At 42.0% G+C, this 25,827-nt stretch overlaps 1 protein-coding gene across 1 annotated transcript in view; it reads right to left on the bottom strand.

Moving 5' to 3' along the window:
* The window catches only part of SUGCT (succinyl-CoA:glutarate-CoA transferase), a 1,474,461-nt gene that overhangs the window by 445,366 nt on the left and 1,003,268 nt on the right, over positions 1–25,827 (bottom strand). The gene's annotated exons all lie outside the window — the stretch shown is intronic.

The following is a 25,827-nucleotide window of genomic DNA, read 5'->3' as shown; positions in this document are numbered from 1 at the left end:
ATATGAGAGGTTTCAGGGGCATACATGGCAAATACTTGCAGCTAACTGTGGACCATCACTGAAGGATTCAGTTAAGGAGAAAGGTTCCCTTTCTTGCCTAGGCTAATCTTGGAATTTTTGCCATTAGGGTAATGGCACAGAGCTTCCAATCCAATTTCCATATGAAGCTGAATTTGTTTTTTTAGGGGGAAAAGTGAGTGCTTTCATATTTATGAAGTCTGGCTTCTTGTGTCTAGACATTGCTTATTATACATAAAACAGCTTGGTCATTAGGCTCCGCCAGAGGACACAAGAACATAAAAAGTGCCATGGTGGGACAGACCAAAGGTCCATCGAGCCCAGATTCTGTCTTCATCTGTGGCTAAGCCAGATCTCTAGGAAGTACCTGGCAGATTCCAAAGAGTAGATCCATTTTATGTTAGCCCGCTCCCAGGAGTAGGCAGTAACTTTCCCCCAAGTCTACCTGACTAATAATTGTTTATGGACTTTTCTTCTAGGAACTTGTCCAAACCCTTTTTAAACTGAGCTATTCAGAGGCTCCCTTGATAAACACAACAACAGAGACCCTCTTCAATATCACTTGACTAATTATATCTTTTTGCTTGTCCTCAATCTGTCTCCCTTTCATGTTTCCCTATGTTTATTGAAGTTCAGATGCAAATGTAGCAGGAATTTAAACATAAACTTGATTGTAATCTGCCTTGAGACCAGCTTGCAAAAGCAGAATATCAAATGTTTATAAATAAATAAAATAGATGCCTTGACCTTATCTTCTGGAAACAAATTCCATAGCTTAATTATGTGTTCACTAAAAAAATACTTTATCCAATCTGAAAGAGTAAATAACTGTGCCCTTCTTTTTTTTCCACTTCACTTATGATTGTATAAATTTCTATCATATCCCCATCTCAGTCATCTCTTTTCCAAGCTGAAGAGTACTAACATGTGTAGCCTTTCTTCATATGAGTATCATTCTATTCCCTTTATCATTTTTTATTTGCCCTTCTCTATACCTTTTTCTAGTCCCTCTATATTTTTTTTTTAGATGGGGCAACCAAAAAAGAACATACTGTATTTTGCGGTCCATAAGACAACCCTGACCATAGGACGCACCTAGGATTTAGAGGAGGAAAATAAGAAAAAAAAATTCTGTCCCCATGACGGGCTCTGTATGGAGCTCCCCCTGGAGTGAATGTAGCATCTCACCCTCTCGCACGCCGTCCCCCTCCTCCTCCTCCCCCCAACTCAGCCCAATCAGTATGGTGGCGCAGGTCAAATGATTTTCTAATATATCTAAATAAATAAGACGGAAATGGCCTGTACTAACTTTGATGCCATGTATCTTCTTCTGCCGGCAGAGCTTCAGCTCCCTGCCGGTCTGCTGTTCCTAGGGTGCATCTTACTGCGAAGGTTGGCGGCACCCTGGGAACAGCAGACCGGCAGGGAGCTGTTTTGAACTGGAGGGGCTTCCATAGCACATGTGGTTCAAACAGCTGATGTTTGACCTGCACCATACTGATTGGGCTGAGTTGGGGGGAGGAGGAGGAGGAGGAGGAGGGGGACGGCGCGCAAGAGGGAGAGATGCTACATTCACTACATAAGACGCACAGACTTTTTCCCCCCACTTTTAGGGGAAAAAAAGTGCGTCTTATGGACCGCAAAATACGGTAATACTCAAGGTGTGGTTGTACCATGGATCTGTAGAGAGGCATTATAATAGTTTCAGTCTTGTTCTCTATTCCTTTCCAAATAATTTCTAATATTCTATTTGCTTTTTTGACCATCACTGCACACTTTGCTGAGGATTTCAATATATTGTTCATAATGACACCAACATCCTTTTCCTGGGCAGTGGCATAGAACCCAGCATTGTGTTCCTCAGTTAGGATTATTTTTCCCTATGTGTAACACTGCATTTGTCCAAGTTAAATTTCATCCACCATTTAGATGCCAAGTTCTTGGGTCTGGCCTTTTAGTTTATGGCTAAATGGTTGAGTTCATGAGGGTAATCACATTAAACATAATTGAGACAGATGAAGAGAATGACTTCTTTAAAATAACAGTGTCACCTTTATTCCATTAATTTTGTTGAAATAAGGTCTCTGGTCATTTGTAGGCGAAATGTATGGTGAACCCCCACGAATACAACGTATCACTAACGAATAGACCCCTACCCTCCTGACCCCCCCTCCCCCCAAGACTTGCCAAAAGTCCCTGGTGGTCCAGCCGGGGTCCTGGAGCAATCTCCTGCATTCGGGCTGTCGGTATTCAAAATGGCGCTGATAGCCTTTGCCCTTACTATGTCACAGGGGCTACTGGTCCCTGTAACATGGTAGGAGCACAAGATAGCCCCGGCCGTCCATTGCTCCTACCATGTGACAGGGGCCAACCAATGGCACCGGTAGCCTCTGTGACATACAAGGAGAATGTAAGATGTTGCATTTTTGTGTTTTTAAGAATATGGTTACATTTCTGTATGTCTTTATTATTTATTATATTTTTATAATTTTACTATATGTTGGTATATATGGCTTCATATGTCTGAAATGTTTTTAAATGTATTTATATGTATTTATTTGTTTTTATATGGGTTTTCATTAGCCCCTGAAGCAGCTCTATTGAGCGAAACTCGGCCTGAGTCAGGCTTTTCTGATGCTTAATAAAGAATTAAGAAGCCGTGGTGTTTACCGGTTCTTTTTTCTCGGTTGCTACTGCAATATTGGACCGGTTTCCAGTTTGTTTCTTTGGACCTTCAATCTTGGTTGGTTACAAGTATCTGTCAGATTCCAAAAAGCAGATCAATTTCTTCTTATTCACTTTCAGGGAAATAAATAGCTTTCTTTAATCTACTTGGCTAATAATGTTCTATGGATATTTCCTTCAGAAACTTGTACAAACCTCATTTAAACTCCGCTATGCTAGTTGCCTTGAACACATCCTCTGGCAACAGATTCCACAGCTTTACACTGAGTGAAAACATACATTCTACAGTTTGTTTTAAATCTAATGATTGTAGTTTGATGGAGTACTCCCTTGTTTTAGTATTATTTGACCCGTAAAGTCCTATATGAGAGGGTTCTAAGAAAACTAAAAAGTTATGGGATAGAAGGCGATGTCCTTTTGTGGATTACAAATTGGTTAAAAGACAGAAAACAGAGAGGAGGATTAAATGCTCAGTTTTCACATTGGAAAAAGGTAAACAGTGGAGTGCCTAAGGGATCTGTCCTTGGACTGGTGCTTTTTAATATATTTATAAATGATCTGGAAAGGGGTATGACGAGTGAGGTGATCAGATTTGCGGATAACACAAAATTATGCAGACCAGTTAAATCACAAACGAACTGTGATACATTGGGCTTCCAAATGGGAGATGAAGTTTAACGTGGACAAGTGCAAAGTGATGCATATAGGGAAAAATAACCCTTGCTGTAGGCAAGATAGAGCCTAACCCAATGTTAGGCTCTATCTTAGGATAGAAAGAAATGTAGGCATCATAGTGGATAATACATTGAAATCGTCAGCCCAGTGTGCTGTGGTGATCAAAAAGCAAACATAATGTTAGGAATTATTAGTAAGGGAATGGAAAATAAAAGAGAGGTGCCAAGCCAGCAGGCGCTCATGAAGGGGAGGGCTACCCACCAGTGCTGAACACCTTGTAACATCTAACATCCAAGGTAGAAAAGAAAAAATCGCCGTCATAGTGAGGGCAAAGGCGATCGGCGCCATTTTGAATATTGGCGGGACGGCGATTTTGAGTCTCACAATGGCGGTGATCGGCGCCATTTTGAGTATTGGGATCGGACGGATGGCGTGAAAGGAGGTCGCTCCCGGACCCCCGCTGGACTTTTGGCAAGTCTTGTGGGGGTCAGGAGGCCCCCCCAAGCTGGCCAAAAGTTCCGGTTGGGTCCAATGAGGGTCCCGGAGCGACCTCCTGCCACATGACCTGTCACGTGGTAGGAGCACAAGATGGCGCCGGTGACCATGTGACAGGGGCTGACCAATGGCACCGGCAGCCCCTGTGACACAGGCTATCGGCGCTGTGAGGAAACCACAAACAAGTGCAAGGATGGCTTCCTGACTCCCCGCTGGACCACCAGGGAGTTTTGGTAAGTCTTGGGGGGGGGGGGGGCAGGAGGGTGGGGGGTTGTAGTTAATTTAGTAGTAACGTATTTACAGATCGACAACTTATTGAATTCGCCATACGTTCGCATTGAACGGAATTGACCCCCCCACGAGTACGTATCGCGTACGCAACGAAAACGTTTTGCATGCACATCTCTAATAAGCAATAGTAGTTTGTGATATATCTAATGTTTGGGTACTTGCCAGGTAAATGTGACTTGGATTGGCCACTGTTAGAAACAGTATACTGAGTTTGATGGACCCTTGGTCTGTCCCAGTATGGCATATCTTATGTTCTTATGCTCTTAACCATTCTACACCACTCATGATTTTATGAACATCTATCATATGCCCTCTCAGCCATCTCTTTTCCAGACTGAAAAGCCTTAACCTAGGTAGCTTCTCATCATAGGAGAGTCATTCCATCCACTTTATCATTTTTGTTGCAATCCTCTGCACTTTTTCTAGTTCTGCTATGTCTTTTTTGAGATGCAGTTGCACCATGAATCATTACAGAGACAATATAATATTTTCTACTTTATTCCTTTTTGAATCATTTCTAACATTCTACTTGCTTTTTTGACCGCTGCCACACACTGAGCTGAGGATTTCAATGAAGGTCCTTTTCCTAAATAGTAACTCTCGATACAGAACTCAGTATTGAGTACCTGTAGTATTATTTTCCCCTACGTGCATCACTTTACTTTGCACTTTTCCACATTAAATTTCATTTGACATTCAGATATCTAGTCTCACAAGTTATTCACAGTCTGATGCAGTTTTAACAACCTTCGATAATTTAATGTCATCTGAAACTTTGATCACCTCACTCATTGTTCCTTGTTCCACAACATTTATGAATATGATAAACAGTACAGGTCCCAATACTGATCCCTGAGGCACTCCAGTAATGACCTCACTCCATTTGCAAAACTGACCTTTTGGTATGAATCTCTGTTTCTTGTCTTTTAACCAGATGCCAAACAACAATAGCACACTGCCTCCTCTCATAAGACTTTTTCTGAGGAGTCTTTTATGGGGGACTTTGTAAAATGCCTTCTAAAAATCCAGATACACCACATCAACTGGATCACTTTTATCTACGTTTATTTATGCATTCAAAAGAATCTAATAGATTTGAAAAGCAAGGCATCCCTTTGCTAAAACCATGTTGACTTTTCCCTCTGAAGCCTTGTCTATTTTTTTTTAAGAATAGTTTCTGTTACTTTACTTGGCACTGATGTCAGGTTCACTGGTCTATAGCTTCCTGGATCATTCCTGGAATCCTTTTTAGAAATTGGCATTACATTTGCCATCCTTCAAGTATTGTGGATGTTTTAAATGATTAGTTTCAGAACAGGTTTGCAATTTCATGTTTGAGTTCTTTTAGAACACTGGAATGGATACTGTCCACTACAGGTGATTTGTTATTCTTTAGTTTGTCAGTTTGATCTATTACATCCTCCATTGTCACAAAGATATGTTTTAATTGTTCAGAATCATCACCATCAAATAATGTTTCCTATGTGGGTATGTTCCTAACATCTTCCTCAGTAAAGACCATAGCAAAAAATTAATTTAGTTTTTCTGCTATATCTTTATCCTATCTAAATACCCCTTTTACCCCTCTAATGACCAAACTGACTCCTTCACGGGGTTTTTTTTACTTTCAATTTATTTGAAAACGTTTTTATTTGTAGTTTTTGCCTCTCTCCCAAGCTTCTTCTCAAATTCTCTTTTGGCCTCTGTTACTACTGTTTTAAATCTAATTTGCCAGAACTTTTGCTTTTGCCTGTTTTTTTCATTTGGATCTGCTCTCCAGTTTTTGAATGATGCCTTTTTGGCTTTATCAGACTCTTTTACCTCACCATTAAATTGTGCTGGCAGTTGTTTGATGTTCCTTCTACTCTTTTTAATGCATGGGATACATTTTAGTTGGGCTTCCAAGATGGTATTTTTCAACAATGTCCATGTTTCATGAAAATGTTTTATCTTTGCAACTGCTCCTGTTAGATTTATTCTAACTACTTTCTTCATTGTATCATAGTCTCCCTTCTTAAAGTTATAAGTTACTGCTGTACTTTAATTTTTTCCCTCCAGTGATTATGTTAATCTTTATTGCATTATGATTGCTATTACTAAACAGCCCCATTATACTAACCCCCTTGCACCAGATCATACATTCCACTGAGGACTAGAACAAAACAGCTGTCCCTCTCATAAGTTCTAGGACCAGCTTCTTCATTAAAGTGTCATTTTTGGTATCGAGAAACTTCAGCTCTCAAACATGTCCTGATGAGACATTGACCCAATTAAAACTAGGGTAATTGAACTCTCCCATTATTATTGTGTTGCCAAATTTATTTGCCTTTCTAATTTCTGCTACCATTTCACAGCCTGTTTCTTCATGTTGGCCAGGTGGATGGTAGCATACACCCACTAGTATAATCTTACCTGTCACACACGGAATTTCTATCCATAAGAATTCTATATTTGTTTCCTAGTCAAATCATTGTTTATTTATTTTTCAATCGAAAGAGTTCAAAGCGAGTTACATCAGATATCCAACAAAGAAATTATACACCACATTCAATAAAACATGTCTGAGTACAGTGAGTTACAGTAAAATCAAGTGTGTTGGGATTTCATGAGTATTTCACAGGGATTTTTATCCTGTTTTTCTCTGTTATTTTTTACATATAGTGCAACTACTCCACCAATGTACTCTGACCTGTCAAGTCAGTAAAATTAATACCCTGCTATCACAATGTCCCATTGGTTATCCTCCTTTTACCACATCTCTGAGATGCCTATAATATCTATATCCTCATAAAATGTTTGATAATATACAAAAATGGATTTCAGCAAATAAATCCTATCAATTAGAGCTAAGGACTAAGCAGAATTTTATTTCTCTGAAGATTGAGTCAGCTCAAAACCAACCAAAGCAACTTTTTAAAATAGTAGCAATGCTTTCAAATCAACCATCAACATGGCTTAATGCCACTATCCAACTATAAAACCAGCCAGATAACTAAGATAATTATCTCAAAACCTTTTAGAAGTTCCTGCACTAAAGATTGCAAGATTAGATATCACCCGTAACACAGCATTCTCAGTCGCAGGACCACTGCTATGGAATTCCATTCCTGGCACGAACCTAGTGGGCCAAATGGAGCTGAATAGCGGCCTCCTGAAAAAAATCACAAAAAGGTTATTCACCACATTCATTTTTGCCAGAGGGAGAGGTTATTTGCCTTTAGTAATCCCTAAGTGGGAATTGAACTCTGATTTCCCTCACACAGGGTCCTTTGCTCTGACCACAAGGCTAGCTACTACTCCACTCCAAAACCTGCCAGCATCAAGTTGAAAGATCACCCCTTGCACAGACTGCATTCCGCAGCGTCATCACGCTCTCCACAGTTCTGGAATAGAAAAGCTTCTCATGAGGCCAGAAGGCCTCTTTGCTCTCCATTTGATGCTTTTTGGCAATACTCGCTGGGGTATGACAACCCCACAGGAGGGAAATCTCTTCTTCTCTCCTTTCTGATTCACCTTGAAATTTCAGTTGAGACGGTCAAGCCCTCCCGTTGACAAATGGGCATGGGGTGACTACCAAAGTTGCTTGTGTACCACAAAACTTCCTGCTGCTATGTGACCGATCCTGTTTTTATTTTTCTAAGTTACATAATGTAACCAGATGATTCTCCAGTATTAATTTGAGGACATATTTCTTTGTACTATTCAGTACAGCATTTTTGTTTGTTATGATTTTTATTATGAATGTTTCTGTTGATTTTAATTATGAATTTCTTATTTTGCAAGCCTCATGAAAATGAAGTGTGCAAGTTAGAAATGTTTCAAAATAAATAAATAAATACAGGTTTCCACCTGTACAAGAGTCTCTTTCAGCTAATAGCTTTGTTTCATTCTTCTTTTCAAAAGTCTTGATTCAATCTGTTCTACATTTGAGATACTCAGGCCTTTGACAGTTCCAGCTTTTAGTGCTGTCTCTTCTTTAAAGGTTTCATCATAATCTTTTGACACTGCCTTTTTGGTGTCATATAAATTTCCTGACTTTTCATTAGGGATTAACTGTCTTGTTAATTCAATGCAATTAACTACTTTTGGTTTGGACCCATTATCATCGAAGCTACTGAAACAATCCTGGTCTGTCGTTTTCAGTTTATCTTTCAGCATTTGTCAATGCTTATCTATCATTAGGTGTTTTTCCAGTTCAATTAAAGAAAGCAAGGGCCCAAACGCTCTAGAAAAAAGAATCTTTAAATCACAGTATTTTGACAAATACTGTGTCTAATCTGCCATTGGTCGTGAAGAACATTGAGAAAGTTGTTTCTGATCAACTCACTGGTTTTCTCGGTAAACTAATGTTCTTCACCCATTTCAGTTTGGTTTCCGTAAATTCCATAGCACAGACTCATCATTACTGAGCCTATTAACTGACATCAGATTGGAGTTAGATTCTGGTAAGGCTGTGCTCATCATCATTTTAGACTTGAGTGCAGCCTTTGATACCATTAATAATACAGTACTGTTGGCTCGGCTAGAGGAGATTGGTTTAGCTGATGGGGTTTTGACTTTGGTTTCTTCCTACCTCTCAGATTGATGCTTTCAGTCAAATGGAAAGGGGAGATACTTTCTCCTATTAAATTCCCTTTTGGAGTTCCCCAGGGCTCTATACTCTCCCCCCTTGCTCTTCAATTTGTTTCTCTTGCTACCCTGATTCGGGACTGTGGCTTTTGTCCAGCTATGTATGCTGATGACATAGAAAATGTTCCCTTTTTTATTATTAAACTAGACTTGGATCTTTCCAAATTGAATCTCTGTCTTGATCGGGTTGCTTCTTGGCTTTTTAAGCATAAATTACAAGTTAATCCCTCGAAGTCAGAGGCTTTATAGATTACTATTAAATCTGATACTTCTATATTTAAACCTATGATGAATAATATTTCCATCCTATTAAAGAATTGGTTCAACATCATCTATCTATGACTAAATATATTTCCACTACTGTGCAAAAATCGTTTTACTTTTGCATTATATCTGCCAGCTACAGGGGCTCTTGGATTATAAGAATCTAAAATTACTAATTACATAACAACATAAGATATGCCATACTGGGTCTGCCTAACAGGCCCATTATCTTGTCTCTAACAGTGGCCAATTCAAGTCACAAATACCAGGCAAGTACCCAAACATTAAACAGATCCCATGTTACTAATGCCGGCAACAAGCAGTGGCTATTCCCTATTGATTAATAGAAGTTTATGGACTTCTCCTCCAGTGACTTACCCAAACCTTTTTTTAAACCCAGCTATACTAATTGCCTTAACCATATCCTCTGACAACAAATTCCAGAGCTTAGTTGTGCATTGAGTGAAAAAGAATTTTCTCCAATTTGTTTTAAATGTGCTATTTGCTAACCTCATTGAGTGCCCCCTAGTCCTTGTATTATTTGAAAGAGTAAATAACCATTTCACATTTACCTTTTCAAGTCCTTTCATGATTTTATAGAACTCTATTATATCCTCCCTCAGCTTTCTCCAAGCTGAACAGCCCTAAGCTCTTTAGCCTTTCCTCATGGGGGGGGAGGGGAGGAGAGGGGAGGAGAGGAGAGAGAGAGAACCTCTAGGAAGGCACACATATTAGTCAACTTTTTATACCACTGTAAGAGGAGCAACTAGTAACTCAGGATAGGTTTTGGTGATGACCTAGTTTTTTGGGGGGCACTTTTACATGCACGGTTAGAGGTACAAACAGCACAGTACACATCAGTGAAGATTTGATGTGATTTGGAACGATAAAAGGTGTTGGAGCTTGCATCGGCCTCGAGCTCGGGATGCTCAAGGCTTGGCAATCCTGTTGCGCTAATGATGGGACGGAGCCCCTCGAGGCTCTCCAGCATGGGACAAGGAGAATGTGTGCCCTTGCGGTGAAGACAGTCCAAGTCTGGAAGTCAGGAACCTTGAATCCTCCGCTGACCTGCACGCCTATGAGGCCACCAACACAATGGTGGTCTCTGAATGGTCCTCCGACTGTTCCAAGCCCTTTCGGACCTGCCACAGGGTGTAGCAGAGGCTGCAGGCTGGACAGAGGTCACGGTGGAAGGAGGCCATAGGCATTGGAGCTCGGAGTAAAGACTGGAACTTGGAGTGAAGACTGGAGTTTGGGACGAAAGTCAGGAAACAAGAGGGATGAGCAAGACCCTCAGGCACCCTACACAGCATGTGGGGCTGTCATGGACCACACTGTCCTCTTCGCACCCTACACAGCCGGATGGCTGGTTGCAGACCACGAAGAGAATGGGACAGGCTCAGGAAGTCTCATAGCGCAGGTTAGTAGAAACCCCTCGGATCCTCCGGAGTTGGGACTTGGGAAACGAGATAAAACCTTGGAGCTTGGAAACTCAGAGTAAAAGCAGGGAATCTCCGGAGGCACGGGTCCCACCGGACCTGGAGCATAAGGACCGGGAACATGACAGAACTTGGGACATCAAGACATCGAGGAACATCAGGACATCGAGGAACATCAGGACAGAGACCAGGAAGATAAACGAAGATCCATGGAAGAAGGTCAAGATGCCAGGAAGGAGCTGAAAACAAGAAGTCCTAGGGAGGACTAGCTCATAAGGACTAGCTCCTTGCCGAAGCAAGGACTGACTGACGGAGAAGCCCTTTTATAGGGCAGGAATCAGGCAACTCCCTAGGAGGAGTTCAGATGGGCCACACCTGGCTGGCCCTTTAAATGAAGGAAGAAGCCGTGGGCCCGCTCCTTAGGAAGGAAGGGGCAGGACCCTGGCCAGCAACCATGCTTGCCGCTGCGACGCTGAGCTGGAGAGAGGAAGTTGGGCCTTAGGGCAGGCCCGACAAGGAAGCGGTGTCATTCAGGCCACAAGAAGGCTCCGGAAGCGGCTCCTCTGCCACAGGAAACATCGCCGCGGAAATAGATGGCAGCGTCGGTGGCTCCCAGGCCGCGAAGGAAGGCCCGGCACGGCTCCTGCCATGCCGGCAAGACGGCAGCCGGGCTGCAAGGTCCCAGCATCGATGGCTCCTGCCACGGGCAGGAGAAGGCAGACTGTGGCCTTGCCAGGCCGCGGGATGGCAGCGACAACAGCAGTCCCGCCGGGGAGGTAAGAGGCGGCTCATGGCTCCAACCATAGGCCGCATCGCAACAAAAGGTACACATAGATGAGATTTGTACATTGTATTCTCAACCAGTGAAACTGACATCAGTGCCAAGTAAAGTAACAGAAACTATTCTTAAAAAACTTACTGACCATACAAATAGACAAGGCTTCAGAGGGAAAAGTCAACATGGTTTTAGCAAAGGGATGCCTTGCCTTACAAATCTATTAGATTCTTTTGAATGTATAAATAAACGTAGATAAAAGTGATCCAGTTGATGTGGTGTATCTGGATTTTTAGAAGGCATTTTACAAAGTCCCCCATAAAAGACTCCTCAGAAAATGAAAAAGTCTTATGAGAGGAGGCAGTGTGCTATTGTTGTTTGGCATCTGGTTAAAAGACAAGAAACAGAGATTCATACCAAATGGTCAGTTTTGCAAATGGCGCAAGGTCATTACTGGAGTGTCTCAGGGATCAGTATTGGGACCTGTACTGTTTATCATATTCATAAATGATGCATTCTTTACCTAGGCCACCACCAAACCTCACCCCCAAGTTACTAGTTGCCCCTCTTACAGTGGTATAAAAAGTTTACTAATATGAGAGTCTTATAAAGAGTCTCTCTCACTCACTCTCTCTCTTTAGCAGCAGCCCAATAAGTAGTAAAAGCCTGTCTGGGTACTTCTCAGCTTAAAATGCCTATGCAATGTGGTAAAATAGTGTGTGTTGTGGAAGACGAGACAGAACCAGATGGACATTCTCATTTCTAAACTAAGTCTGTTGCCTAGAAATAGCAGGGAAATTATGGCTATTCCTTTGGCTATTTTGGGGAATGTTTAGGAAGCAGCAGATGGTTAGACTTTTAATGAATGTACTAGAAACCACTGCAGAAGGCTAGGCCTATTAGAACACAACTCATGAGAAACCCAGAGAAGGACAGCTCTAAAAGAAATAAAAGGGAACACTAATGAAGCCTGTAGCCACTTCTAAGGAGAGGAGTTTTTGCTATACTTTAAATTGCAAGCTATTGGCTAGAACATAGTTTGAGAGAGAGAAACACACTCAATGGGGTCGATGCAATACAGTGCGCTCAGCCGAGCACACTGTATAACCCACAGTCGGATGCAATAAGGGGATTAGCGCCTATTCAACGCGAGTCTGACGCGGAGAGAGTCTAATAGTGCTAATCACATGCAAAAAAAAAAAATGTGCGATCCTTAAACCAGTACAAAAACGCTGAAAAAAACCTGCTTTTCTGTACTGCCTCCTACTTAATAGGAGTAGGAGGAAAAACAAAATTAAATAAAGTTAAAAAATAGAGAAAAAAAACAAACCACTGGCAGTCGGGTGCAGGAAACATACGCTCGAATGTCTAGCATCCATTTCCCGAACCCCCTGGCTGTGCGGATGTGTGACATTTAGGAAAACCGACACCGATAAACTCAGCGTTGTTTTTCCTAACCGGCAGACCGCTGATGCCATTTGGGTTCTTGTTAGCAAGGAGGCGCTAGGGGCGCACAAGCCACCCTAGCGCCTCCTTGCTAACGTGACCCCCTAATTTAAATATTGCATGGGCACATTAAGAAGACGGGCGCTGACTGTTCAGCGCCTACTTTTTCCACAAATTTATTGCATTGGCCCCAATATTAGAGGCAGCAGAAAGACTGAGCTGTATAGATCCAGACATATGAAGCTGAAGTTACCATAACTGGTGGAGAAGCAGTTTGCATATGTGTTAATTGGTTATTTTATGCTTTGAAACCCTAACATTGGAAATGTTGAACCATGTAGTGAAAATTCATTATTTTGGAGCCTTACTTGATCAACTCTGTTCCTGTATAAGTTTGGATAAACTGTGGTGTTTAGAAAACCCTGAACAATTAAGTTTGAAATGTACTCTTTCATTGTCTGTAACTTGTGCTGCAAGCTATATAAATTCAATCACTTGGAAACTCTGGCATGGAATCCTTTTAGTCTGTGCAAGCCAGCCCAGAAGTAGTAGGATTATGAGCAGTACTTTTCTCCTTTTGCTTGAATCTGTTTGGAAGCTTAAAGGTTAAGCTGTCTTAAGCCTTGCTAAATACTTGTTTCAAACTGTTAGTGCTAGCTGTTACTAAATAAACAGAATTTGGAGAACTGAATGGTGGTTTGGTTTAGAGTCATTACTAAGGACTAGAATGGTGCAAGGGCTTTTGGAAACAGATGTGGAACATTACAAGAATTGCCACAAGGTTTTGTTTTTAGTTAAAAGGGAAATCTCCCACATGGTTGTCAAAGACACAGTGAAGCAGAAAACATTAGAATTCAGTCTTCTGCATAGAGCCTTGCTTGCTGATTGAGACTGGTGTTAGACTCATGACACAAAGGATTAGACACAAACCAGGGACGAGAAGAACCCCTTTTCCTTACTGTGAGAAGTTTTAAGACATATGCAGGGGGAATTCTGGCAATAGAAAATCTTAAGCATAGAGGGCACTCCATCTCCTTAAAATCCTAAGACCCATGACTTGAAATTGCTCACTGTTGTAGAAATCAGCCCCCACATAACCCTGAGACTACTCACCACACTCTCCAATCTTACTATTAAGACTTCTGGCATTTACATGTAGACATGTTAAAGTATCAGGAATCTCCAAACTATTGGCCCTTGTATCTTCTTTAGTACTGTCTCATCTCTCCTCTCTGCCATGATATTGTCTGAGTCAGCTGATGAGGCAGCTTCTTCTTAAAACACTATATTCTTCTCTGCTTTTCGCAGTCTTGGCCCTCTCCTTAAATGTCCTGTAAGACACCTCAGCCTTGGCTAATGCCCAACATTTGCTTCCTGTGTCTATTCTACAGAGTGCTTTTGGCTAAAATCCCATGCCCATGATGACTTCATACATTTCAAATTAATTCTGACCCACTTCCAGTCTGCTATTGCTCGTCAAGCAAGACTACTCTGCCCATCTGACAAACTTCCCTGCCTCCAACCCTCACTGTCTTTTTGCACATTCAATTCCCTCCTCAAACTGCCTTCACCTCCCGTCTCTCCTTCACACTCTGCCTACTCTATGGCTGATGACTACGATGACAGCCTTCACAAAAACTATTCTTGAGTTCTCAATTAGGTCACCTCCATCTCCACCTCCCCACTTCATTTTTCTCCCTCTGGCCCTGCCTCCCTCTCCTCCTTTTCTGATATCACAGTGGAGGAAATTGCCCATCTTCTTTCCTCCTCAAAACTCACTACTTGTTCCTCTGACCCCCATTCCCAACCAGCTCCTTAGTTCAATTTTCTTTGCATTCATCCCTTCTATATGTCACTTCCTCAAACGATCACTTTCCGCTACAATTGTTCCTCCTCAAAAAGCCCTCACTGGACCCCACCTGCTTTACTCACTATTGTCCCATCACCCTCCTCCCTTTTGCAGTTAGTCCTTTCTTAGCCGAGTCATAAGAAACAAAGGGTTGATGAAATTTTCTGAAATATTTGGACATTTCCAAGCATAATAACCCTGCTCTTCTGCAGTTCAAGCTATGAACATCTTGTTCCATTTTGCTGGTATGAGGTTTTGGAAAAAGTGCTGGAAGAACAATGGATTGATTTAAATAAAACTGAGAAACAGGGAGTTGCCACTACAGAAGATACCATTTGTGGCCTTCCTGCAGTCCTGAGGATGTTTGATTCCCTCCAGCTGAAGGAGTTTGATTGGGAGGCAGGAGCACTGATATCACTCAAGCATCTGAGACATTTAAACAAGCATGCTGCAGCAAACCTTGGGGTTCCCAACTACAGAAGATACCATTTGCGTCCTTTTTGTAGTTCTGAGGCCTTTTGATTCTCTCCAGCTGAAGGAAATTGATTGGGAGGCAGGAGCGCTGACATCACTCAAATGCTGGGCACATTTAAACAAGTGCACTGTGGTGCTCAGCCGAAACCGGGAGCCAAAAGGGCGTGACCTTTGATGTGGTTTTGGCTTTCGTTAGTAGCTATGGGAAGGAAGAGGAAGGGGAAGGTTTTTCATTCCCCTAATGCTTTGACGCTGGTGAGAGATCCTATGAACTTCCATCTTCAATGTGTGAGTGTCCCTGTGGTGAGAAGTTCTAGTAGGAAAATTGCTGAAGTGTCTCTGAGTCTGGGTGAGTGCAATCCCTTGCTCATACCTCAATCTGATGTGAGTCTGGAAAGGAAACATATACTAGAACAAGGCCCCCTTGAATTGAGTTTAGGGCCTATTGAAGCAGGCTGGGGAGATCTGTTAGGTCATAGTTCTTCTCTTAATGTAGCTGCAAAGGCTGAAGAGCATGCAATAATTTTGAGTTCATCAGCTAGTGGTAGTGTTCCTGTGGTTGTCAGGATACCTGTTCCAGTAGCGATGACATCCCCTCATGATCCGGGTGTATTAGAGGTAGGTATTACTTCATTTGAACCAGCTGATATCATGCTGACAGTTCTCTAGTATACATTGTTTCCCAACTATGTGCTTTTACTACTGAATTATGCATGCCATCTGACCTAAAATTTCCATAGAGGTACTGGCTGAAACCGATTGCCTACTGGACAAGGTATGAACTATGCAAGTTAAGGTATTTATCCTCTGAATAGGGAAAAAATCCTTTTTTCTCTGGTATCTAAGAATACTCCTATGAAGACCAATTGGCAGGCTGGGATCAGGTGGCACTTCTTGAAATTCACCATGAACCTTAATGAAAATAAGGTTCATGATAATGTAAGCATATATAGGTTGTATTTCTTCTCACTTCTTTTGAGGATCTGCTGGATATTAGCCAGTCATCTAAATATAGAAAGATGAAAACATTGTTAATTAGCCACAACTTTGAGGCACTTTGTGAATACTCTTGGAGCTGCTACTATGTCAAATGGCAGTATGTGGTACTGAAAATGACTATTAGAGAGAAATGCAGGGCCTTCATGTCGTTCTTGTGAATTTGTATTTACATGTAAGCATTCTTTAGGTCCAAAACTGCCAGTCAATCTCTGAACTCTAGATGAGGAACAATGGTGCCTAAGGAATTAACTTTGAATATTTCTTTTTTTTATGAAATTTGTTTAGATTTTGGGATTGGGCGAAGACTTCTCAGTTTCTTCAGGATAAGGAAATATCTCAAATAGCCCTTCCCTCTTTCCATGATTGGGATTGGTTCTAAGTTATGCACTGCTAATAGAAAAGACAGTTCTTCTTTCAAAAATTTGAAGTTGGTCTGGGGAAACCAAATAGAAATAAGGAGACATTTATATTCTGCTTTTTGGCACTTCAAAGCAGATTACATTCAGGTACTATAGGTATTTTCCTGTCCCAAGAGGACTCACAATATAAAGCCTAGATTCATCAAGCTGCAGTAAAAATATAAAATATCATGCATTTGAGACAAGTGATAAAAAAAATGGGTGGCTAGGCTAATTTCCAAAATAATGTGCCACATACTAAAATACCGTATTGCCCGGTACTTTGTTGCATCGCGCGTCCTTTCATGCATCACATGATCATTTCTTGGATGTTCTGTATACCAGTTTCATGCAGCCCCTCCTTTGAGGGTGTATCAGACATTGGTGGTGATAGAAGATCGACGAGGTGAGAAGAGTTACTGGGAGTATTTTGATTACCTGAGTGCTTTATCTTTGTAATTTGCTTGTTTCTTCAGTGTTTTCCTTAACCTTTGTCTATTGTCTTTTTCTGTGTGTGAAAGAAGTGTGCAAGTTTTTGTAAGTTTGTCATGTTTGACTGACTGTCTCTTTTTGCTTAGAGGGTATAGAGAGGAGTGTGTGGGTGGTCAGAGGTATGAGGATGGAGGATGAAAGGAGTGTGCATGGGCGTGACAAACACTTGTGTGGAGGTAGGGAGGAGAGGTGTGAGGAGAGGGGAGAGGAGAGACTTGAGAGGAGGCAGGAGGAGGAAAGGGTAGTGGTAGAAAAGAGGAGGAGTAGTAGTAGAGCTAGGGAGGAGGGAAGAGATAGGAGGAGGAGGGAGATTGAGTGGTCTAGGCAGGAGAGTGTGTAGAGAAGAGGACATCAAGGAAGGGCCCAAGAGAGAGGACAAAGGGTGGGGCAGTTGGCAGAGTGGGGGAGTGGGGGATTGGGGAAGGGGTCATGAGCCCAATGAAGTACGAGTTCACGGAGATGGCGGGGAACCATCTTCCTGGCTGGTACCATGGTGGTGACTGCAGGCTGGATCAATAATGTGCCTGGGAGTCTCTGGCTCTACAGAGCGAGAGAGCGCATCTGCACAGAGATTTTTCGCCGCTGGGCGATAGCGGAGCTCGAACTTGAAGCACTTAAAGAATAGGGCCCAGCAGGCTTGTCTTAGGTTAAGTAACTGGGCCTTCTTTAGGTGTTCCAGATTTTTATGGTCGGTAAATGTGCGTGCGTGTGTGTGCGTGGGCGACGCCTTCCGGAAGGCGTCGCCCACGCACACACACACAACAGGAAAATTGAAGACATGTTGATACTGTGAACCCAGTTTGGACACAGTAGATTTCTCTCCCGTAGCCCCTGAAGCAGGCACACAGTGCCGAAACATGGCCAATGTCGGGCAGGCGGATCCGACCCTATGAGAAGAGACAGAGGCAGCGGCCTTGATAAGTATTTGACTATAAGAACACACAAGAGGGTCGGATAAGCAGTCAGGGAGATGGGATTTTATGAGTAAAAAATAAAAAAAGAGAAAAAAGAAAAATCAAATATAAAAGTATAAATAATAAAGAGTAATACACGGGGCGAATGAAAAGGATAGCCACAAATTGGTTATCCCTGAATAGAGCCACCGTACAGAAGAAATACCACTCACACAAGGTTTCCCTTGGATCGGCGAATGTTGAAGAATTACTGATGCAATTAATAGCAGTGGCTATTCCCTAAGTACACTTGATTAATAGCCGTTAATGGACTTCTCCTCCAAGAACTTGTCCAAACCTTTTTTGAACCCAGCTACACTAACTGCACTAACCACATCCTCTGGCAACAAATTCCAGAGCTTTATTGTGCGTTGAGTGAAAAAGAATTTTCTCCGATTAGTCTTAAATGTGCTACTTGCTAACTTCATGGAATGCCCCCTAGTCCTCCTATTATTCGAAAGTGTAAATAACCGAGTCACATCTACTCGTTGAAGACCTCTCATGATCTTTAAGACCTCTATCGTATCCCCCCTCAGAACGCATGGGCCTTATGATTCTTACCTTTCATCACATTTCTAAGTTTCTATTACTTCTCTGTAATATAATGCCATATTTGCTTTTTAAGTGATCTTCAGTAAAAAAAAAAAAAAAAAAGTATAGATCTTGCTTATACCCTAAAACCTGAAAAATGTTCATAAATGAAACCAAAACAATACTGAAAAATATTTACAGCAAACTATAAAAGATTAAACATAAAAACATAGAAATGACGGCAGAAAAGGAACAAATGGTCCATCCAGTCTGCCCAACAAGCTTATGGTAGCATCTGTAGCGCTGTGCAAGTTACCCCCATGCTTATCAATTTCCCACCCATAAAAGTCTGGGCCCTTATTGGTTAGTGTCTGAATCAAATTCCCTGTTACCACTGAAGCAGAGAGCAAATGTTAAAGTTGCATCAAAAGTATCAGGCTCATTGGTTAAGGGAAGTAACTGCCGCACCAGCAAATTACCCTCATGCTTATTTGTTTCTCCAGTCTGTAAAAGTCAGGACCCTCATTGGTTGCTGCCTGAATCCCATTCCCCTTTTCTCGAGCCATTGAAGCAGAGAACAATGATGGAGTTGCATTAGCTGTATGTAGGCTTATTGGTTAAGGGTAGTACCCGCCGCACCAGCAAGTTACTCCCATGCACTCTTTTCTTCATTTCCATTCTCTAGTTTTTAGGGATCCACAGTGCTTATCCCATGCCCCCTTGAATTCTTTCACTGTTTTCATCTTCACCAACTCCTCCAGAAGGGCATTTCAGGCATCCATCATCTCCGTGAAGAAATAATTCTTGACGGTTCTGAGTTGTCTTTCTCTGAAGTTTTATTTTGTGACTCCTAGTTCTATTGATTTCTTTCCAATGGAAAAGGTTTGAAGATTGTGCATCATTAAAACCTTTCAGGTATCTGAAGATCTGTATCATACACCTCCTCTCTTCCAGTGTATACACATTCATATCCTTCAGCTTGTCCTCATAGGTCTTCTGATACAGGCCCCACACCATTTTGGTCACTGTTTTCTGGATCGCCTCCATCCTATCTTTATCCCCCTTCAGATACGGACTCCAGAACTGAACACAGGACTGCAAATGAGGCTTCACCAAGGACCTGTACAAGGGCATTATCACCTCTTTTTTCTTACTGTTTTTCTCAATGCAGCCCAACATTCTTCTAGTTTTAGCTATCACTTTGTCACATTGTTTTGCCATCTTCAGATCACCAGCCACTATTACCCCAAGATCTCTCTCCTGGTCCATGCACATCAGTCTTGCATCCTCTATCACATACAGCTCTTTTGGATTACTGCACCCCAGATGCATGACTCTGCACTTCTTGGCATTCAATCCCAGCTACCAAATCGTCAGCCACTCTTCTAACTTTCTTAAATCTCTTTTCATTCTCTCTACCCCTTCAGGCACGTCCACTCTATTGCAGATCTTAGTATCATCCATAATTGGCAAATTTTACCTTCTATTTCTTACATAATTTCACTCAAAAATATATTGAACAGAACCAGTCCCAACACTGATCCCTGTGGCACTCCACTTTACATGGTTCTCTCTTCAGAGTAGGTTCCATTTACCATTATACTCTGTTTCCTTTCAGTCAATGTTACTTCGGCAGGCCACAGAATCCGTGGCCGGCCTTCCTCACCTCCTACCGCTGCTCCCGCAATGCGGAGGGAGCGCTCTCGGTGCTGCCCCCCCTCTCCGTGGTCCTGCCTACAGCCCTCGGCCTCGCAGCACGGTGGAGACGCTGCCGCCATACCCCTTCTGGGCCTGTATTGCGATTGATTCGCCACCGCTGAATTCTTCTCGCTTCAGGGCTTCCCCTGGCGCATGCACCTTTCCACTTGATTTAAAGGGCCCGTGGCGCACTAGGGCTGCCGGCCCCCCGGATGATGTCACTCACCTGGCCCTATTTAAGGCAAGCTCTGACAGTCAGAGCTTGCCTTGGCAACAGGTCGCCTCCTGGAGAATCTAGTTGCTTGTTCCTGACTCCGTTCCAGTATCCTGCTTGTTTCTGACTCCATTCCAGTATCCTGCTTGTTCCTGACTATTGGCTTGCTCTCTGGCTTCATCTGTCTTCAGCCGGCCCTGACCTCTGGCCCGCCTACTCACCTTGCATCTCTGCTACCTGCCTCGACCCCCTGGACCGTCTCCAACTTCCCACATCTTCATCCTGCCTTGACTCGGACTGTTCTCTGAACTCCTCTTTGCCAGGAGACCTTCTCCTAAGTCCTGCTGGCCCCGGCACCCAAGAGCTCAACCTGCGGGAACGAGGGCTGGTATAGGTCTCCTGGTCCTGATCCACCTCCTGGGTACGAGTACCACTGCAGGCCTTCCTCCAGTGGGTCCATCATATGCTCTAGCCTGTCCAAAGGTCCACGTTCACAACAGTCAACCAGTTTGTAATCCACGCCACCACCTTGGCGCTCACTCCCAAGCTGCTTGTTTTATTCACAAGCCTCCTATGTGGGACCGTATCAAAAGCTTTACTGAAATCCAAGAAGATCCCATCCAGCATTCTTCCTCAATCTAATTCTCTAGTCACCAAATCAAATAAATCAATTAGATTTGTCTGACAAGACCTTCCTCTGGTGAAAACATGCTCCCTCAGGTCCAACAACCCACCAGATTGTAGGTAGTTCACTATCCTTTCTTTCAGCAAAGTCTCCATTAATTTTCCCACCACCAAAGTGAGAAAAACTGGTCTATAGTTTCTAGCCTCCTCTCTACTACTTCTCTTGTGAAGCAGGACGACACCACTCTTCTCCAGTTCCGTAGCACCACTCCTGCTTCCAGGGATCTATTGAACAGACCCTTCAGCAGCCCCAAGCACATCTCTGAGCTCTCTCAGTATTCTGGGGTGTATCTCATCCGGCCCCCATGGCCTTGTCCACTTTCAGTTTGCCTAGCTCCTCCCCCATACATTCCCTTCTATAAACTGAATTTTGTCTCCTCCATCCCTATCTACGGTCTTGTTAATCAGCAGCGGGCCTTTTCCAGAGCCTTCTTTCGTGAATACTGAACTGTAGTATTTGTTTAATATTTCTGCCATTTCTTCATTATTAGCCACACATTGCTCCTTGTTATCTTTCAATTTCACTATACCACTTCTGACCTTCCTTCTTTCACTGATATATCTGAAAAATGTTTTGTCATCTCGCTTTACCTCTTTGGCCATCCTTTCTTCCACTTGACTTTTTACTTTCCTTAATTCTTTCTTCATCTCCCTCAGTTTAACAGATATTCTTCCCTATGTTCCTTTTTTGGGATCCTTTATACTTCTTGAATGCTGTTCTTTTTGCCTTTATTTTTTCAGCCACTTCCTTAGAGAACCAGATTGGTTTCTTTTCCCTCTTAATCTTGTTTACTTTTCTAACATATAGAGTTGTTGCCTTTGTAATAGCTCCTTTTAGCTTTGTCCACTGTTGCCCCACATTACCTATTTTCTCCCAGTCTTCCAGTTCTTTCTTCAGGTATGTCCCCATTTCTACAAAGTCTGTATTTTTTAAATTCAAAACTTGAGTCTTTGTGTGTCTTCTCTGTATCTTATTTGCAAAATCGAACCATACCATCTGATGATCACTAGTACTCCGGTGAGCTCCTACCTGAACATTAGAGATGTTATTGCCTTTAGTAAGCACTAGATCGAGTATCATACCATCTCTCATGGGTTCCATTACCATTTGTTTGAGCAGAGCAGATCTTCTCACAGATTTCACAGAAGGGATACTCCAATCCACATCCAGCAGATTAAAATCTCCAATGAGCAACACTTCGCTTTTCCTTCCCATCTTTTGACAGTCTTCTATGAGTTCACTCTCCACTTCTTCTATTTGAGTTGGTGTCCTGTAGATCACACCAGTATAAATGGAAGTACCATCTTCTTTTTTTAGGATGGTCCACAATGCTTCTTCTCTACCCAACGTGCCTTACAATTTAGTTGCTTGGATATTGTTTTTGACATAAAGAGTTACTCTTCCCCCTTTTCTGTCCTCTCTGTCCTTTCTTAGCAAGTTATATCCTGGCATGGTCATATCCCAATCATGAGAATCGGTGAACCATGTCTCTATAACTGCAACAATGTCCAAGTCCACCTCCACCATTAGGGCCTGCAAGCCCATGATTTTGTTTCCCAGATTATGAGCATTTGTAGACATAGCTTTCCAGCTGCTCTTCCTTGTCAACTTTTCTACATTTGTGAACTGAATGATTTTGTTAATTTCTCTTCCCGTCCACTGGCCACCTCCTGCTTCCCCCGTTGCTTAGTTTAAAAGCCTAATAATGTATGATCCACATTTTTCATTTAGCATCCTCTTTCCTGCTATTGACAAATGTAGGCTACCATTCCATATAATCTTTTATTGCTCCATACATGACCCCAGCCTCCAATGTATCCAAATCCACATTCTTTACACCAGGTTTTGAGCCAGGCATTGAAGTTATCTATATGGCATAATCTTTCCTTTCCCTTTCAATGAACAGGTAATATTTCTGAAAAGGCAATAGTCTTTGCCACATGTCTAATCTTTTTCTCAAGATTTTGGAGATAAGAACATAAGAAAATGCCATGCTGGGTCATACCAGGGGTCCATCAAGCCCAGCATCCTGTTTCTAACAGTGGCCAATCCAGGTCATAAGAACCTGGCAAGTACCCAAAAACTAAGTCTATTCCATGTTACTGTTGCTAGTAATAGCAGTGGCTATTCTTTACGTCAACTTAATTAATAGCAGGTAATAGACTTCTCCTGCAAGAACTTATCCAATCCTTTTTTAAACACAGCTACACTAACTGCACAAACCACATCCTCTGGCAACAAATTCCAGAGTTTAATTGTGCGTTGAGTAAAAAAGAACTTTCTCCGATTAGTTTTAAATGTGCCCCATGCTAACTTCATGGAATGCCCCCTAGTCTTTCTATTATCCGAAAGAGTAAATAACTGATTCACATCTACCCGTTCTAGACCTCTCATGATTTTAAACACCTCTATCATATCTCCCCCCCCCCCCCCCTTCAGATGTTTCTTCTCCAAGCTGAAATGTCCTAACCTCTTTAGTCTTTCCTCATAGGGGAGCTGTTCCATTCCCCTTATCATTATCTTTCTATACTTTATGGGCATCATTTCTAGCAAGGTCATTGGTTCTCAGATGGATTATAACATTAATATCATATTTCTTACTTTCTTATATAATTGTGTAAACCACCTTGTTTGCATTTCTGTTAGATGAGGATCCTGGAATGCATTTAACTATTGTGTCCCCATCATAATGAGTTCCCATATTGATTATGTTGATTGAATCTCCCAGCAGAAGCAGCTTATATTTAGGACATGTAATCATGTTGAAGGGTTTCTAGGTGTACTGGATGACTACTTCCCTTTCAGACATTTCATATTCTGTTATTTGGACTTCTTCATTTTCCAATAAAGAAAATCCATTATTTAAGGGTACCAGCGGGGAGAGTGGATGTCTCTTCATTACAGTCCTTATTTTGTCAGAGCTCACTGTAATCCAATTTTTTCTGGCATTCTGAATCCTAGATGTCTGGCTTCTCTGTGTGAGTAGAGATGGAAACTCAGGATGTTTCAAAGTTGGGGAAACTAGGTGTCTCAGAGTCACATGTCTTGTCTACTAGAACCCACTGTAATCCAATTATTTCTGCGATTCTGAGTCCTGGATGTCAGGCTTCTCTGTGGAAGTGGTGATGAATACTCAGGATGCTTCAAAGTTGGGGAAACTGGGTGTCTCAGAGTTACAGATCTTGTTTTTCCAGAGCCCACTGTAAACCATTTACCCCTGAGTTTCTGAATCCCCTGTGAGAGTTGGGAGACATATACAGGTTGCTGCAAGGAAGGGGAAGTTATTTGAATCTTGCATAATCTCTCCTTTAGGTGCATTAGCTCCTTATTTTATGGCTGAAAGCAAATTAGACAAATCTTAATTCTCCAAATGATAGGGCTTGGGATATAAGCACCACAATTGTTGCACTGAATAAAAGACATTTTCGTAATAGAAACTAATAAGCTAGTTTTGAGATTGGTCATTCAGGCCTATATTATTCAATTATCCTAGGTCCTTGGAAGAAACATTTAAGAAGGAAACACTCTAGGGGTGGGATGGGGAGGGGAGGCTGGGTGGGAATACACAGCAGAGAGAAAGCAAATTATATTAGGAAAACACAAAGTAAATTAGATTAAATTAGACTTTTAAACTTAGCCCAAAGCTGGAACAGATAAGCGGTGCTGGAACCAGGTACACTGTGCTAGAATATTATGTGTAACTGTACTTAGTAGTGCTTGGCTTGATTACCACTTGCAGAGCAACTGATTATACCACACACACAGAGAGTCTAGTGGGTAGAGTCCTGTGTCCCTATTTTAAAATGATATCGTAACAAGCTAAACATATGGAGCAGAGACACCTCTTTCCCCCAGCCAAACAGCCAAGGACAATGGCAGACTAGCAGAAATAAGGCAGCAGAAAAGAAAAAAAAAACTCAGAAGGGAGAGTCATGAGTACAGTTTTGAGAAAGGGAGGGACCTCATCCAACCATACCTGGAGGCTTAGAAAAGAGAAACATGTGGAAGCAAAAAAGGGAGTGATGCCAAATAGATGTGCTGAACCACAAGACAGAGAGTGCAAAAAGTAGACCGTGGAAGCCTGTTCAGCCAGGCACTACAGAACAGACTCAGAGACGATAAGGCAGTGGGCCTTCCCCACCTATCTGAAACAGGGATCTCAGCTTAAATTAAAAGAAGTTAACTGGGGCAGGCCAAAGACACTGAAGAAACTTCTGTCAGGCATACAAAGAAATTGTATCTATGAGGACTAAAGGAGGAAGTCAGGAGGCCACTTTTCACAGATACCTGCTGTAAAAAGCATCACTCAAGATTTACAAGTTCCATCAGTCAAAAATATAAGCCAGTGTTTTCAATTATGCTGACTTTTTGACTGTTTCCTCCAATTTATAATTTTGAAACCTTTAGTAATTTTTCACTTTTCAGTTCCTGAACTTAATATTTCCAGCGACTGCCCAGCGATGAAAGCTCATTTGTTCCAGTTTGAAAGGAATGATTTTACTTGGCAAATATAAAGCATAAAAATCTAACATTTGGTCTTTCGTTTATTTGATGTAGTGCCGCCCACTTACAAGTTTTAGATTTTTTTTTTTCAAGCATGTCCACAAATTTTCCTCCAAATCTCTCCACCCATAGGAATAACACTGAAAACATGTCAAAAACATTTAAATATCAGTTACTAGCGAGAATGTAAGAAAGGGAAAGAGAAAAAGAAAAAAAAAGTCTCTGGTAGTGATAAGCATTTACTACGTATAGGTTTTATCTGAATTAAATTGGCAGTGTATATCAGCCAAAAACCGCAAGGTGTGTGGCAATGA

This window comes from Rhinatrema bivittatum, chromosome 2 (assembly GCF_901001135.1).
Source record: "Rhinatrema bivittatum chromosome 2, aRhiBiv1.1, whole genome shotgun sequence".
Classification (NCBI taxonomy): Eukaryota; Metazoa; Chordata; class Amphibia; order Gymnophiona; family Rhinatrematidae; genus Rhinatrema; species Rhinatrema bivittatum.
Note: the sequence above shows the minus strand (reverse complement) of the source record. Positions and strands in the feature narration are given on the sequence as shown.